Genomic DNA, 14,784 nt, shown 5'->3' with positions numbered 1-14,784 from the left:
TCCCCAGCTTTGTGCTCTCCTCTGGAGATGTTCCAGCAATGCAACATCAATTTTATTTATAAAGAAAAATTTCCTAGCATAAATCTAGCCTGTTTCTCCTACAGGAGAGCTGCAGAGGAAGGTAGGTTGGACTTGAACTATTAACAAATCTCGGGCCCAGGGAGACTGTCTAGCAATGGCATACTTCAGGTCTACTGTCTAATCCTGAATGGTGACAGCTTCTTTCTGCAAACCATCTGTTTCACCACTGTCTGTCAGCCCTCATCTAAAAACATGTAGCCAACCGAATCTTATTTTGGGAGATGTGTTGACAGACAAAACCCAAGGTTTTTAACCACCACTGAGAAACAGCAATTAGCAAGTCCCCAGAGCACAAGGTGGCCACTTGTGCCTGCAAACTGATCACTAACACCACATGCAGATTCCCTTGAAGGGCTTAAGGTGCTTTAAAAAACCTAGTTCTTATGCTTGCAGTTCAACAAGTCTGTAATCCACAGGGAATACACCACTTTGTGTGTTCAGATGAATCACTGACCAATTAAAACCTTAGTAAGAAATAACCTTACTCTAACCTCTGTAGTGTATTCAGTTCCCAAGACAATTTTAAACTGAATATAAACATGAACAAAAAATATACCCCAGAACAGAAGATGCCTGTTTAAACAGAGGATGGGTCAACTCTTTTCCCAACTGTTAGTGAAAAAAATACCGGTGTGAAGGACTTTGAAACAATGGCTGAAGTGGGAATCAGGCATCTGAATTTTGTATAAGATTGAAACGTGCAGTCCCGTGTTAGCCACCCACTTAACTTCAACTTTGTGGACTCAAGGCTTTACCCAGAAGCCTAAAGTTGAAATCCCCTCTGCACACCAGTAAGAGCTATTTCAGCGTCAGTAGGGCAGAATTATCCAGCACCAAACACCAAATCAGCCAAGTGGTATTTTTCTCAGCTCTCCAGACAAACTTTAGGAGAGTGTTTTCAGATCCCATGTTTTGTTCAACTCTACAGGCTCAGTCTCCTCCAATAAACATTCCTATTTAATTTTATTTAAGAGGCAGGATGTTCACTACCTAGAACCAGTAAGCAGGAAACTTATTCTTCCTTTTCTCTCACTCTCATTAATATTGAGGAAAACCTCTAAGAGATGAAGAATTTATTATTAATCAAGTCCTTTACAAGTTACCTGATGTGTTTATCTTTTTCAATCACCTAGGGGTGAAACATGAAGCACCAAGTCAAATTTTTGGCTAATGACTAGCTTTTAGGATAATGCTACCACCAGTGTGTTTATCATAGAATCATTTGGTTTGAAAAGACCTTTAAGATCATTGGGTCTAACCATACCTGTCCACTACTAAACCATGTCTGTAAACACCATATCTACATGTCTTTTAAATATCTCCAGGAGCAGTGACTTGACCACTTCCCTGGGCAGCCCATTCCAGTGCCTGATAACCCTTCATGTAAATGGGCATCACATTTGCCAACCTCCAACTAAGTGGAACTTTCCCAGTCATCCAGGACTACTGATAGATGATGAAAAGGGGCTTGGTTTACTACTGTTCAACTGAACTTTGAAAGAAAAAAAAAAATCTGCATTTCTCCAAAGTCTGCTCAATTTTTTCCCCAGTCTGATGCCCGAGGGAATTTCCTCAGAATCTAGAAGAGGAGGTAAATGGTGCAATGCATATGCAAATTTATACAAGACTCTTGAACCATACTAGGAGATCACTTGAATGGAAGTCCAGCAGCATTTGAATTTCCAAAAACTAAACTAAAATTTGTTAGTCTGAGCAGCTTTTCTACCTCCTGGAGAAGGAGAGAATATGTATGTTGGAGGAACACCACAGCTTCAAAGCATTTTTAAAATTCAAATTAGCAAGATACATCTGTCTGTAGTTTCACTTAGATGCAACCTCAGACAAGGCATTCAAGGAAGGAGCACACCTAACAAAGCAGTTGCTGGAGACACCTACAGCAAATCAACTAGGTGAAAGACAACCTTTCTGATTTAACTTTGGTTGAAACAATTTGAGGTTCAGTGTTTTCTCTTACGCTTGTAAGGGAAGGTTATTTTACAGCTTGTCTTTCACCTTACTAACAAGAAATGAAAAAAACAGACAGCAAGATATTTCCTTCCCATCTTAAAGGCATTCTTTCTAGACTAGGATCCTGTGATACTAACAGATACTCATTGCTCTACTGCAGTAACCACGAAGGGACCCTATGACTAACAGAAGATATACAGGCCAGGAAAGAGCCTATAACTCAAAGGTGAGAAAAAAAATACCTATTTTCTCTTCCTTTGACTTTTTATGACATGTAAATCCTAGAAGTCCCTAAATATTTTTAACACTAATTAGAAAGAGCCCTACACAAGCACTGTACCCTTTCATGATATTGCAGGCAACAAGAAAAAAACTGTCATGTCCTCAGATTCAGGACTGTGAAACCAAAAAGCAAAAAAACTTGGAGCACTCAGCTAAGAAGTGCTATTTAGGAAAGAAAATAATAACTTAGAAGCCATTTAATTCCACATAGGTTGCTGCAAGTTGAACTGGAATTTAGAAAAAAATGAGCTAACCTGCAGAGTACTTAGGTAATAAGAAATTATAATTGAGTACTAAAATAAGATTAGAAGCAATATACTAACAGAAAAACAATAATTACTAAGCATGTTAAAACATTATTTGTATCATAGATATCTTTTCTCATTTAGTATAAGAAAAAAGTTTAAGATACCTATTTTGGAAAAATCCTAAAAGTCTAACATTAGTTCATCATTAAAACAACTTGGTTTTTTTAGTTTAGGAACAACATTTTAGTTCTTCAGTAAGCCTTGAGCAAACATACTGCTTTCCTGCTTACCCTCAGACACTCCCTTTCACAGACAAGCAAAAGACCCTTCACAAAAAATTCAAGCACCTGCTGGTATTCTCTCTATATAATGACCTGACTTAATTGGCAATTAGTGGAGCCCCTCCCCTGGAAGGATGTTATTTTATAAATGGGTTCTTTTGTCTCAGTAATCTTGTTGCAAAATATTTTAGCTATTTGCACTTATTTGGGATAGACTAGGAAGGGATTAAAGCCAAAGTAAAAAGAAGGAACAGTTGAAATCTGGTATGTTTTCTCTTATAATATTTTAATTTTATTTTCCTATCAGCTATTGCTACATGCTTTTTGTTTAAGATTAAATTTTTTTAATTGTACTTTTAGGTAGAAACTTTAGTAGTACAGCTAGGCTCTTTCAGCACTCCTAAGTTTAGGTGCAAGGGAGAAGGAAAATGACTTTTGTTATTAGCCCAAAAATTATTTTAATTTTTTTATTTGACTAAAGCAAATCTCTTTTGAGCATTATCAAGGTAAGACTAAACACTCAGTACAAGTAACAGTCAACTCACAATTTGTCAGATCTTTCAATGATATCCAGTGGCCGCTTCTTTCTGCAAGCACAGCAAGGAGGAGAAGGAAAAGTTGCAAAGGTAATGAAATATTCTGAGTTCTAGGCTGAAACTAGGACTTCCAACTCCCTGAAACACAATTTTCATCAAAATACAATTTTCTTTTGCTAGTCTAATAGGAAAGAACTATTGCATGCAAATAAACATGTCTTTATGTGGTGTTATTTTGTAGCCTGTTAGAAATACTGTTTTATTTTAAATGGTTTATTATTAAATATCGGAATAATAGGAAAAAAATATTTTCATAATTTGGGTTTCCCTATCAAATCTTAACACAGTTAGGTGCCTATGTATTAATAGTTTATCATATGTAAACAATTATAAGAAAAAGTGTTTGAAGAACCGGCAATCCTGTTTTACTGTGTACTTGTTTCAAACCTGATGTTCAGGTGCTGTGAGACATTAGATTGGATGTTCATGATGTAGCCTCTTGGCTACAACATCCCTGGAATTATTTCAAACCTGACTTATTTAATTTGACCAGAGAATTGAAGGAAGAGCAGATGTTTCTGGTTGGGTGCTAGAGTTCCAGTACTTGTAGCACTTTGGCTGTAGGTCCTGCTATAAGATTTTTCACATCCTAGAAACAGAAAGAACGGGGGGGGAAAAAATCCCAACCTTTCCAACTTTTCATATACTTTGGAGTAAATATTGTGTTTAAGGTATTGAAAATAAACATATGAATATTCAGTTGAGTTCAAAACAAGGTTCCAGACCTGCTAGGCGGTTTTCCATCAAGCTGGGACTAGAGAGCATTGCAAAAATCTACATCATTAAAAGAAAATAGAAAGCCCAATAGGTTTGCTCATTCCTAGAAATCAGTCCCTTGAAACTACAGGCAAATGCATACAAATAATTGCTACATTGTTGAAAAAAGTTTTATTATTTACACTTGCATTTCCCTAATTATAGTTGCATAATGTAATTAGTATAATTAGGCATACTGTACATTGCAAATCTGTATTTTTTCTCACACTCCAACTGTTTCCTTTTGCTTTATTTTTTTTTTTCTGTTGAATGACTTCTCTTCTAAGGGTGCTGGCATGCAAGCCCTTGTGAAATTTCCAGTCCTCTTTCATTTCAAAGGCATTAACCATCTCTAATGTTTGATGGTCTGCCATATTGAGCATGGTGTGACCGTGTAAGGGCGCTCTTCTTAGGGAGTAAATTGTAGGGGTGCAGGACTGACCAAAGCAAACCCATGGAGCAGCACAGCATGAGGACTTAAAGTAAGCTTTGCAGCTGGAGAAGTTCAAATCCCACCCTTTGCTACTGTATCTGCCCTCCAGGTGTTTGGCTCTGAGCTCATAGTAAATGATGCAGTGAGGATCTGGCTAAACTCAGGCTGTATCACACACACACACAAAAATAATCAAGGAATAGTCCTGGTACAAAAGCGGCAGTAAGGTCTCTAATATAAAGATCAGAGTGAATGGTCTTGTCTATTTTGCTTTCAGCCTGATTTTTTATAAATGTTATTGTTACACTTGCTCTTATTGAAATACTGGGGTAAATTTAGCTCAATGCAGAACATCCAGCTTGAGCTTTCAGATGCCCACAGTTTATTATTAAAAATTCATCAAGCTTTTGTCCTAAATACCGCTGTCATTTTACATTTTTCTTCACAGTCGGAAATACTTTCTCATGGATGTATTACTGCAAGGGCTGGAGTTCAAAGCAAAATATCAAACTAAAAGCCTTGCAGTAAAACTGTGAATGCTGACAATGGTGACCTGGTGTGTGTTAACTAAAATTGCCCTTCAGGAGAGTTGTTTTACCACAGCTTAATACCTTCAGGACCTGTATCTTTTCTGCTATGGCATTAGATGCTATTTGCACACTGTTCAGCTATTCTAATTCTATATTTATATTCTACCAGTTCATAAAGGATAACTTTCCCTAATGATCCATCTCACATGCATTTGAAGAATGGCAGATTTCCTGTGATGAAGTAGCTTCTCAAGCTGAAATAGCAACTGGACTTCTGAAGTATTTCTTGTTCTGAAGAAGTTCATGTTCTTTTCTAGAGATGTACCGAAATACTTCAGTAGCAGAGGTTAAAAATCCTAAATCAAAGTGAAAACCACTGCAAATCTCAGCAATTTTTCTTAAGGAAAATTTTTATGGAATTCTTAAGGAAAACACTATTTTCAAACTGGGTTCATGTTCTTAGGAGTTCAGTTGAAGCTTTAGTCCAATTCTGATGGCTTTGTAGCCGGATCTTTTACTAAAATTATTCTAAACACTCATGTGTTGTCATTTTTAAATAGCTTCTGTGTAATGATCATCTTGTCATTAATTACCCAAATTAATGTCTCTAACCATTCATCTACAAGCCTTCCTGAGTATTAAATTCCTTCACTTATTCCATAATGTTATTAATTATTCCATAACGTAGATGAATGTCATTTCATCAGTGTAATATAAATCACTACAGAAAGCTGTAGGGCTTGATTCCATGATCAACATATAATTACATCACTTATTGCACTTGCCTAATGCATGGGTTGTTCAAACAAGGATGCCAAGGCTTGACCTGGCTCCCCAGGATCTCATCTGGGTGACAGCATGCTTCGTGTTGGTGTTCAGATAGAGGAGCAGTGTTCCTCTTTTTTATAAGACTTCTGGTTTTAGAAATATTGGTGCTGTTCACTTTGCACAACCATTCCATTTTTGTTTGTATCATTATGGAAAAACCTTCCTTTTTGTTTGTCATGGATGAAGTGAAAGGGAGGCAAAAAAATATAGTTTATTAATATATAACAGTGAATTAACAAAGTTCAGCGGTAAATGTGACAGTGGTTTAGAAGATTTGATGGCAAAGTATGCTTGGTTATTTACTGCATAGTCAGACAAAACTGTCAGGGAGATCCTCCCATTGAGTCATGGGGTTCAGAAAGGACCCCCTTGCTTTCTGAACTCCTTCCTCAGAGAGGATTGTAGGTGCAGTTGGATCCAATCCTAGTCCCATACTTGGTCAATGGTTTATGCCTAAAGGATTATATAGGCGCAATCAATCCTTTATATCACTTAGATAAGAGTTAGCCACTTACCAAGAATCTGTTGTGGTAAGGAATCTCTTAACCTTGAGAACCAACCTTGAGAGGCATCCCTGCTCAAGGGGAGATCCTGGCGTGCAGCCTGCTGCCATGCTGGAGAGCTCCAAGGGCTCTTGGGCTGCTCATTATTTATGGGGGTAAGATGATTGGCTCGTAGTGATATTTACCCATTGCAGATGTTAAGTTTCTTCCAAATTTGGCCTGAGTCGGCCGTTGACCATCACTGTGGTTAGGTGGGCGCATTGCACAATAGCCCTTGGCTACTGTGTTGTTATCTGTCACCCCCAAATCCCCTTCAAAGAAAAGGTTGGGGGGGGGGAGGGGGGCACACACACACACTTACGTGCGCAAACTTTCTGATATCAAGAGGACCTCCATCACATCAGAATCCCTGTCCCAGCCTCATCACTCGCTGGTGCTCTCGGATCCTTGTGCTAATGCTCATAATTTTTCAGCAGCGGTACCAGGGGGCAGAAGCACCCATATCCCTAATGGGCATTGCATTGTGGCTTTCCAAGGGAAACCGACTGTAGTTGAAGAAAAGGAAAAATTATTCCTTTTCATTGCCTGATAGCTCATCCTGATGACTGAATGAAGTTTACAAAATAAAAGAAGTAAATTTACCCGAGGCCAGGAACAAGCCAGTGGTGATGGGAATACCCATAATTTGAATGTCAGGGTGCCAGGAAACAAATCTGTATGTTACTGTTATATTTGCTATTATGAATGTACACACTTTTAAAATTGAACGGCTACTGGTACTGTTATTATCAGTTAATCTGCTAGAATTTTTTACTTACCTAAACTCAGCAAGCTGAATAGGAGGCGTGTAGGCTAGGCAGAGTGCTGGGACCCTTTGATAGCTAGTGGGAGAAACAAGCAGCTTAGGAAGGATCTTCACCCCATGAAAAATGGTTTTCTGAAATAAAAAGGAGCCCTGTGGAGCCGTTTATTTTCATTCACTTCCATTTTGGGTACCTGAACAAATTTTGTCAGTTACTTATTCTTTGAGTGTGATCAGAGGAAGAATATGAAGAGGTGAAATTAATAAAATTTTCCTACCCTATGAGAGTCCCATAGGCATAAAATGTGTTGCAAAGTGAGATATTGCTTTGAGTGGCAGGCAGGTTAGTATGCCAGATCAAACTGATGTTGAATATGGCCAGGATTGTTTCGCACCATGGTAATATCACGTGGGAAAAGCAAAAACTAAGTTACATTTTGCTTTGTCCACTATGTCCATCTGCACACAGATAGCCGTCATGATTTGCGTGCAAGGATGTGATACCTGTGAAATCCACTGTAGCTGGGATAAATATTTGCTGCATTTCATGTGTGTGTAGACAGAGATGCAAAACTAGTCTTATCTCTCTGAAAAAAACTAATACTTTTCAGATATAAACCAGAACAACAATTACTGTAGCTAGTCTAGCTTGCAAATATTTAATATTTATTTTCAGATATCCTCAATACCAGACTTTGGCAGTGAGTTCCATAATTGGTTTATGTATTTCAAGAAACAGCATTTTCATTAATGACTTTTATCGTCTGGAGAATTTTATGGAAATTTCTCTTTGAGTTTTTGGACACGACAAAATGAAGAATAAGAAGTTCTTCCTCTGACTTCTCAAAATTTAATATATTTTCATCATAACTCCTTGTATTCATCTCTTCTGTAAACAATCATACAATCTTTCAATCTCTTTTTATGAAATTTTTATTCCGGGAACCTGATCATTTTCATAACCAATTTCTGAACCCCTTGTGATTCTGTAATATACTTCAGAAAGTCCCTTTGTATTTTTTATGAGAAGTAGAATAACAGCATCTTTAACTGTTGTTTATATTTAATCTGCCTTCCAGCCTCAAAGTATTTTCAGTCTTCACTACCTACTCATGACATTTTATTCCTGTTTTGTCCCACACGTACTCTTCTATAGTTCTAAATAGAAGACAGGATTTGTGTCAGCTGTTGCTGATGTCTTGAAGTTAGATTTCTCCATCTAAGTTGCTGTTATACTCAGAACAGGTTATATAGATTTGCCTTCTGGACTTGCCCCAGATGCTTACCTTAAGATGAAAAATATTTAGTGCATGTATTATCGGGAAACTGGAACTGAGAGTAGGAGCTGCTGGTGTTTAGCTGTTGACAGGTAGGAGCAGGAGAAAACCATTTGAGATATTCAATGTAGCCTGATTTAGTGCTAGCATTCTGAAGATTTCCTACAGAATCACAGAATCGCAAGGGTTGGAAGGGACCTCAGGAGATCATCTAGTCCAACCCCCCTGCTAAAGCAGGCTCTCCTAGAGCATTCTACACAGGACTTCATCCAGGCGGGCTTTGAATATCTCCAGAGAAGGAGACTCCACAGCCCCCCTGGGCAGCCTGTTCCAGTGCTCTGTCACCCTTAGAGTAAAGAAGTTTTTCCTCATATTCAACTGAAACCTCTTATGTTTCATTTTGCACCCATTGCCCCTTGTCCTGTCGCTGGACACCACTGCAAACTACATTTAGTTTCAAGTATTGCCACCCAGAGCTTGTAGTTAAATGCACCTATAAGGACCATGTATTTTCTTCCCTGTTCCAAGACATGATCAACTCTATTTACATGACTTTCTAGCAGGTGACTTTCTAGATATTTGTCCTCTGGTGATAAATGCACAACTTCTTTACCTGGTTTTACCTGTCGTCTGACCTAATCTCCCATTCTCTATTTTTTTTTTTTCCGTACCCTCTTGCAATGTCCTCAATGGCTACAAACACTTCTGTCTTGGCAGTAGTCTGTCAGGTTCTGTCTTCACACCAATCTTTCAAAAATTAAAGATAAATATTGCATTGCCACTTCTGTCATCTCCACATTAACCCATTACAGAAAGAAATGAGCCTTGGCTTTCCCTTCATAAGATACAATTCAGTAGTTTCTTACATTTCTCTTCTAGATATTTAGAAAAAGTTTGTTTATTTTTTTCTAGCATGTTACTGGGAATGGAAGTTTAAAAAAGATGCCTGTAATTCTGTTTCCTTCTTTTCTCCATTTTTAAGGTAGGCAAATGTTGGGTTCTTTCCCAGCCTTCAGAAATCTCCCCCATCTGCTCTGCATTCCCAAGGGAGCCAACAAAAACACTGCCATTGTTCTGGTAAACCTGAAATCATCTTAAAATTATTTTCTTCACATGCAACATATTTGAAAACATAAAATGTGGCCAGGTATTCCCTGCCCTGTCCGTTCTCAATCGTGTCTGACGCTGTATTCCTTTGGTAGTGGGTAGCTATGTGAAAAGTTGACTACTTTGTTCACTTCATCCTACGTATGCAATTTTAATTCGTACCTTTAGAAACCTACCTGCTTTCAGATCTGAGATTCAGACGTGTGGTCTTTCACTACATCAGGCAGATTCTAGGTGTTGAAAGTGCAAAACCAGGTTTATGACTGTGGGGAGGAACAAGCTCATGTACATTGCAAATTTCGATAATAAGGGAACAGAACAGCCATACCGACTGGATTACAAGGGTTCAGTGTGAGCTATACAGTTCAGAGTGAATTTGTATAACTGAAGGATAAATAATGCAGCAATTTGAAAGTATGGAGATGTAGGTGTCTTTGGTCACTGCAGTCAGCTCCAGTCTAACACGAACACTCATGACATCATGGTTTTCCTCTGCAGAGCTTGATGGCCAAACACAAAGTGGGAAGGAAAATTCTTGCTATTTTCTTGGTGAGGGAACTGACCAAGAGGAAAGTAACTCACCCTGTAAAAAGCATCATTTATCTCTGTTACCCAGAATTCTGAACAATCTGCAGGTCATACAGGTAGATCTGATAAATCCTCAAAGATTTTAACTTCGGCAAACTGACGCTTTTGAATCTGCCAACTAGAAAGTCGCAGAAAGAGCATAAAGACAGCAGGACATAATCAGAACTGAGTAACTTCCCAGGTCTTTTCATGAAGACAACAACTGTAGGATTTCCCTAGGAGCTTTATATCCACAACTGGGATCAGCATATGGTTTTTCCAGCCATAAGGACCCACAGAGAATATATTTTGATGCTTTCCATCACTTAATCCTTCTGTTCCAGGAGCTAATTCTGGCTCAACTGGCCTGTCATCTGATACTCTCAGAAAACGTATCAATGAGTTCTTCAAGGCGATCTTGAAAAAAGACTCTTGCTTCCTAGAAAGGACTCTGATGGCAAAAGTGAACGAGCGGAAACCTGGCTGTTGGACCAGCACAGGAAAGTGTCTTCAGGCTGTCGTCTTATTCTAGCATGAGTGAGGAGAGCTAAACCTCCAAACAGTATCTCAGAAGGGGAAAAAAATATGAAGGTGTGATTGAGAACTTGAAGGGAGTAACAAATCCCAGAATAAATTACATTTGTTTCAATTGCATCAGAAAAGAATTAACCTTGTCTAAGGGCAGATTTAAAGTTTTTTCAGGATTTTATTGATTTTCATTGATGTCTGTGCAAACTGCTTGCACCTCTGATGCATTTCCCTCAAACCTGCAAAGATTATTACTGAACACATTTCTTTTATCGTCTTGTAGGCTTCAGTTAATCTTTCCACTCTTAATTTTTGTCCCTTTTCCTTCAGGATTGAATGAGTTAAATGATGACTCACTTTTTCCTTGCAGGTAGGGACCTGACAATTATTCCTATGCTTTTGCAAATCCCACATGGCTTGAATCAAGTGAGCTTGGCAAACGCCAAATCTCTTGGCTGTTGAAGGGGCTGACTTGCTCTGTTATGATGTGCTCCCAGCTATGGTGTGAGTGAAAACTCACTCAAATAGAACTGTCTCAAACCTCCAGTATTTGTTAATCTCAGTATTTGTGCTAATGGATTCATCAGAATTACATCTTGTGTAAATATATTAATAATGTATATAGCAGAATTCACTAGAAGATTTAAACATTATCTCCATATTTTTCTGGTCAGTCTTCAAGGTGGGGAGGTTACAAACAAATTTGGGGAGAATGAAGCTATTTTCAATGTCACTTTTGAAAACCCCAGTGCTCTCTTTACTCAGCATTTGAGGAGATTCCACTGAGAAGATATTTCCACCTTCTCTAGGGCAAAAAGGGGTTGTTACTCTTGTACCAGCTTGGAGCACTCCCAGAGCCTTCCTTCACCTAATTTGAAAGATGTCCTTGTCTTCACTGGGGTTCAACGGGAAAAGTTCAGGTTTGAGGGTTTTTAAAAAAAATGTTGCCTCTGTGCAAATAGTTGTTATAGTTCTTCCTGTAAACCAATTATTTCATTTTCTTTACCTTACAGATGGATTTTTTTCATGCTTGCATGTATACATGCTAGCTCCTTCTGACATACTTAGGACAAGATCAGAGGAGTCTCTACAGTATTTATATGGTGACTGAAGATAATGATGTCCCACGGGGAGGTAGCTGGAAATCAGTCACTCAGGTAGAAGCAGCAACAGAAATATGGTAATATGGAAAGCAACTGTAAAAATCCCAGGACCCAAACTTCTTTCAGATCCATGGCTCTCAGATCTTCCTGTATGAAAAAATATTCCACCTCTGTATCTATTTTGGAGAAGATTGCTCTGCTCCCTTATCGCCCTCTACAACTGCCTGGAAGGAGGTTGTAGCGAGGTGTGGGTTGGTCTCTCCTCCCAGGCAATGGGCGATAGGACGAGGGGGAATGGCCTCAAGTTGTGCCAGGACAGGTTTATGTTGGACATTAGGAAAAAAATTTTTCCCTGAAAGGACTGCCAGGCACTGGAAGGGGCTGCCCAAGGAAGTGGTTGAGTCCCCATCCCTGGGGGTATTTAAAAGCTGGGCAGACCAGGTGCTTAGGGACAGGGTTTAGTGGTGGGATGGCAGGGCTAAGGGAACGGTTGGGTTTGGTGATCTTAAAGGTCTTTTCCAACCTAAATGATTTGATGATTATATGATTCTATAAGGGTTAAATTCACTTCTGCTCAGTGGAATCAAATGAAGAGAGAAATAAGCTGGTTAATGTGTGCACAGCAGGGAGTGAGAAAAACACTGCAATGACAATATCAGAAAATAATTTAAAGAGAAAGTGGAACCCCATCACTGATGTTGGTTAGGTATTTAGATATGTGTCTATGCACAGCCTTCGTAAAGGCCATTTGCTTTTAATATAGATGTTCATTGATTATTCTTAAACACATTATCCTAAAATTATTCTGCAGCCTCTCAAGTACTTCTATTCTTTACTGTATGGTGCTACAGCACTTAAACATATAATGGGAACTTGATTGAAGACTCCAGGTGCTCTTGCAAATAAATGTACAGGCAGACAAGAATGACTGAACCTAAAGAATAAGCTTCCCATGGAAACAGGACTCATTTAATTCAAGGTCATAGGGAATGGTTGCATCCTGCAAAGATTAACTTTTCTTCTGAAAAGATCTTTAAGGGTTGGAATAATGGTTATTATTTTTTTGGTCATGTATCAGTTCAGACTCTTCAAGCTGTGTTCTGCTGTTCTTCTATTTCTTCTATTCATGGCAATGTAAAAAAGAAACCAAGACAAATGTATGCCAGTCAAAACTTCTGAGCAGATTGGCTTTGGGACTTCAGCATGGTCAGTTGCAGAAAAAAGACCAATTTGGAATGGTGTTGATAATGAACTGAATCAATAATTTTTTTTAATACTAGAGAGAAAAAAAAAGAAAAAAGTTGAAATTTTTATGATCTGACAAGTGATGCAAGTTTTCCTCTTTCTTAATTGGTGCTGGATAACAAAATGGCCCAGTTCTTCTGCAGGTGTCAGTCAGTAGGAGTCTGACATCAACGGGAGACAATGTTTTTATATCAACTTGAGGTTTTGGCCCAGCTGATTCTTTGTATACCAATGAAAAAGCCTGCCCCAGAATGATTGTTCTAACAGGAAAGTGTTTACAGCAGCAAGTAACGGTTAAAATAAATTAATTATCTAACTGATTACACTTACTTTGCTTAACTGCTTCCCCTGAATAGATGAGAAGTATACAAGGAAGCAGTCTATTAGCCTTTACTGAATGGATCTGGTGACAGAAAATAGATACAGAAAATAATTTTATTGAGATGATTTTTAGAATTTATTTTGTGAGCTCAGGAAAGAACTAATTGCTGATGAATTTGTATCCAGTGGCATCATCTGCATTGTTGAGACATCGAAAGTACAAGAGGTTTTTTTGACAGCTGTTCTGGCTGTGCTTTGAATCTTAATCAGGCATTTTTGCCAAAGAGTTATAATAGCACTCACCATATACTCTCCTTTGCAAACAATAGTTAATTAAGCAGCACTCTTTCGAAACACCAGAAACTGGAAAATCTACAAGGCAAAGATGGAAGGAGAAGAAATGAACAGAAACAGAAGAAACAAGTGAAGGCAGCACATAAGAGCTAAACTCTGAAAGATCACCTGGTATGGTGGTTTTGACCTGTCCAAACCTCAGAGCTGTGTTGACTTCTTCCCAAAGACACTGAAGTGCACAAAAAGACCTACACTGATCTCTGCCATAGTGGATACTGTCCCTGATGATGCTTTCTGCTTCAGCTGGTTGTATTTGGTTCAGCTGGAAAAACACTTTAGTCCCTTTGGTCTTTTGCACAGCCTTTGGTAGGTCTAAGCAGTCATGGATGTGCTCTGTGCCTTGTGTCCCAGGTTTGAAATATTTTAAAAGCATGTGTAGAGCTTACCTTGCTGCTTGCGATCTTGTGTGTGTGTGATATTGATTATCCAGACCGAACTTTTAAAGATTAACATCATTGTCTTGAACTTATTTTTCTATATTTGGATTAGTATTTTGTATTTATTATTTCCTGACAACGTAAGGCTCCATGTTGACAGATAGAAGGCTTTTGTCAAGTCAGAGCTGTTGGGACCCACCTCATTGGCCTGTGCAGTTAATGAGCTTTGACTTGCTATTTTGGAATATTATACAATAAATCTAGATAGTAATGCCTATATTATACGTATTCTTGTAAAGAAACACAAGTGGCACCTATAAATCTCAGTAGGCAGACACTTTAAAACATTGTAAAGTAGATTTTCGGCATGAAAACTTTTTTTTCTATCTAAGGCTGGTTCTGTACCAGACACTTTAAAACATTGTAAAGTAGATTTTCGACATGAAAACTCTTTTTTTTTCTATCTAAGGCTGGTTCTGTATAATGGACCTCCAACACGAGCTTCAGGGAGGCTGATGTAAGCTGTTTTTATTGTTTTAATGAATAAAATATGATCACTGAACAACCACTATCAAAGGGAACTTCTTTGTGTCAAAA

Source organism: Egretta garzetta, unplaced genomic scaffold (genome assembly GCF_000687185.1).
Source record: "Egretta garzetta isolate BGI_Z169 unplaced genomic scaffold, ASM68718v1 scaffold684, whole genome shotgun sequence".
NCBI classification, from domain to species: domain Eukaryota; kingdom Metazoa; phylum Chordata; class Aves; order Pelecaniformes; family Ardeidae; genus Egretta; species Egretta garzetta.
The sequence above is the reverse complement of the archived record's forward strand: the minus strand, read 5'-3'. Positions refer to the sequence as shown.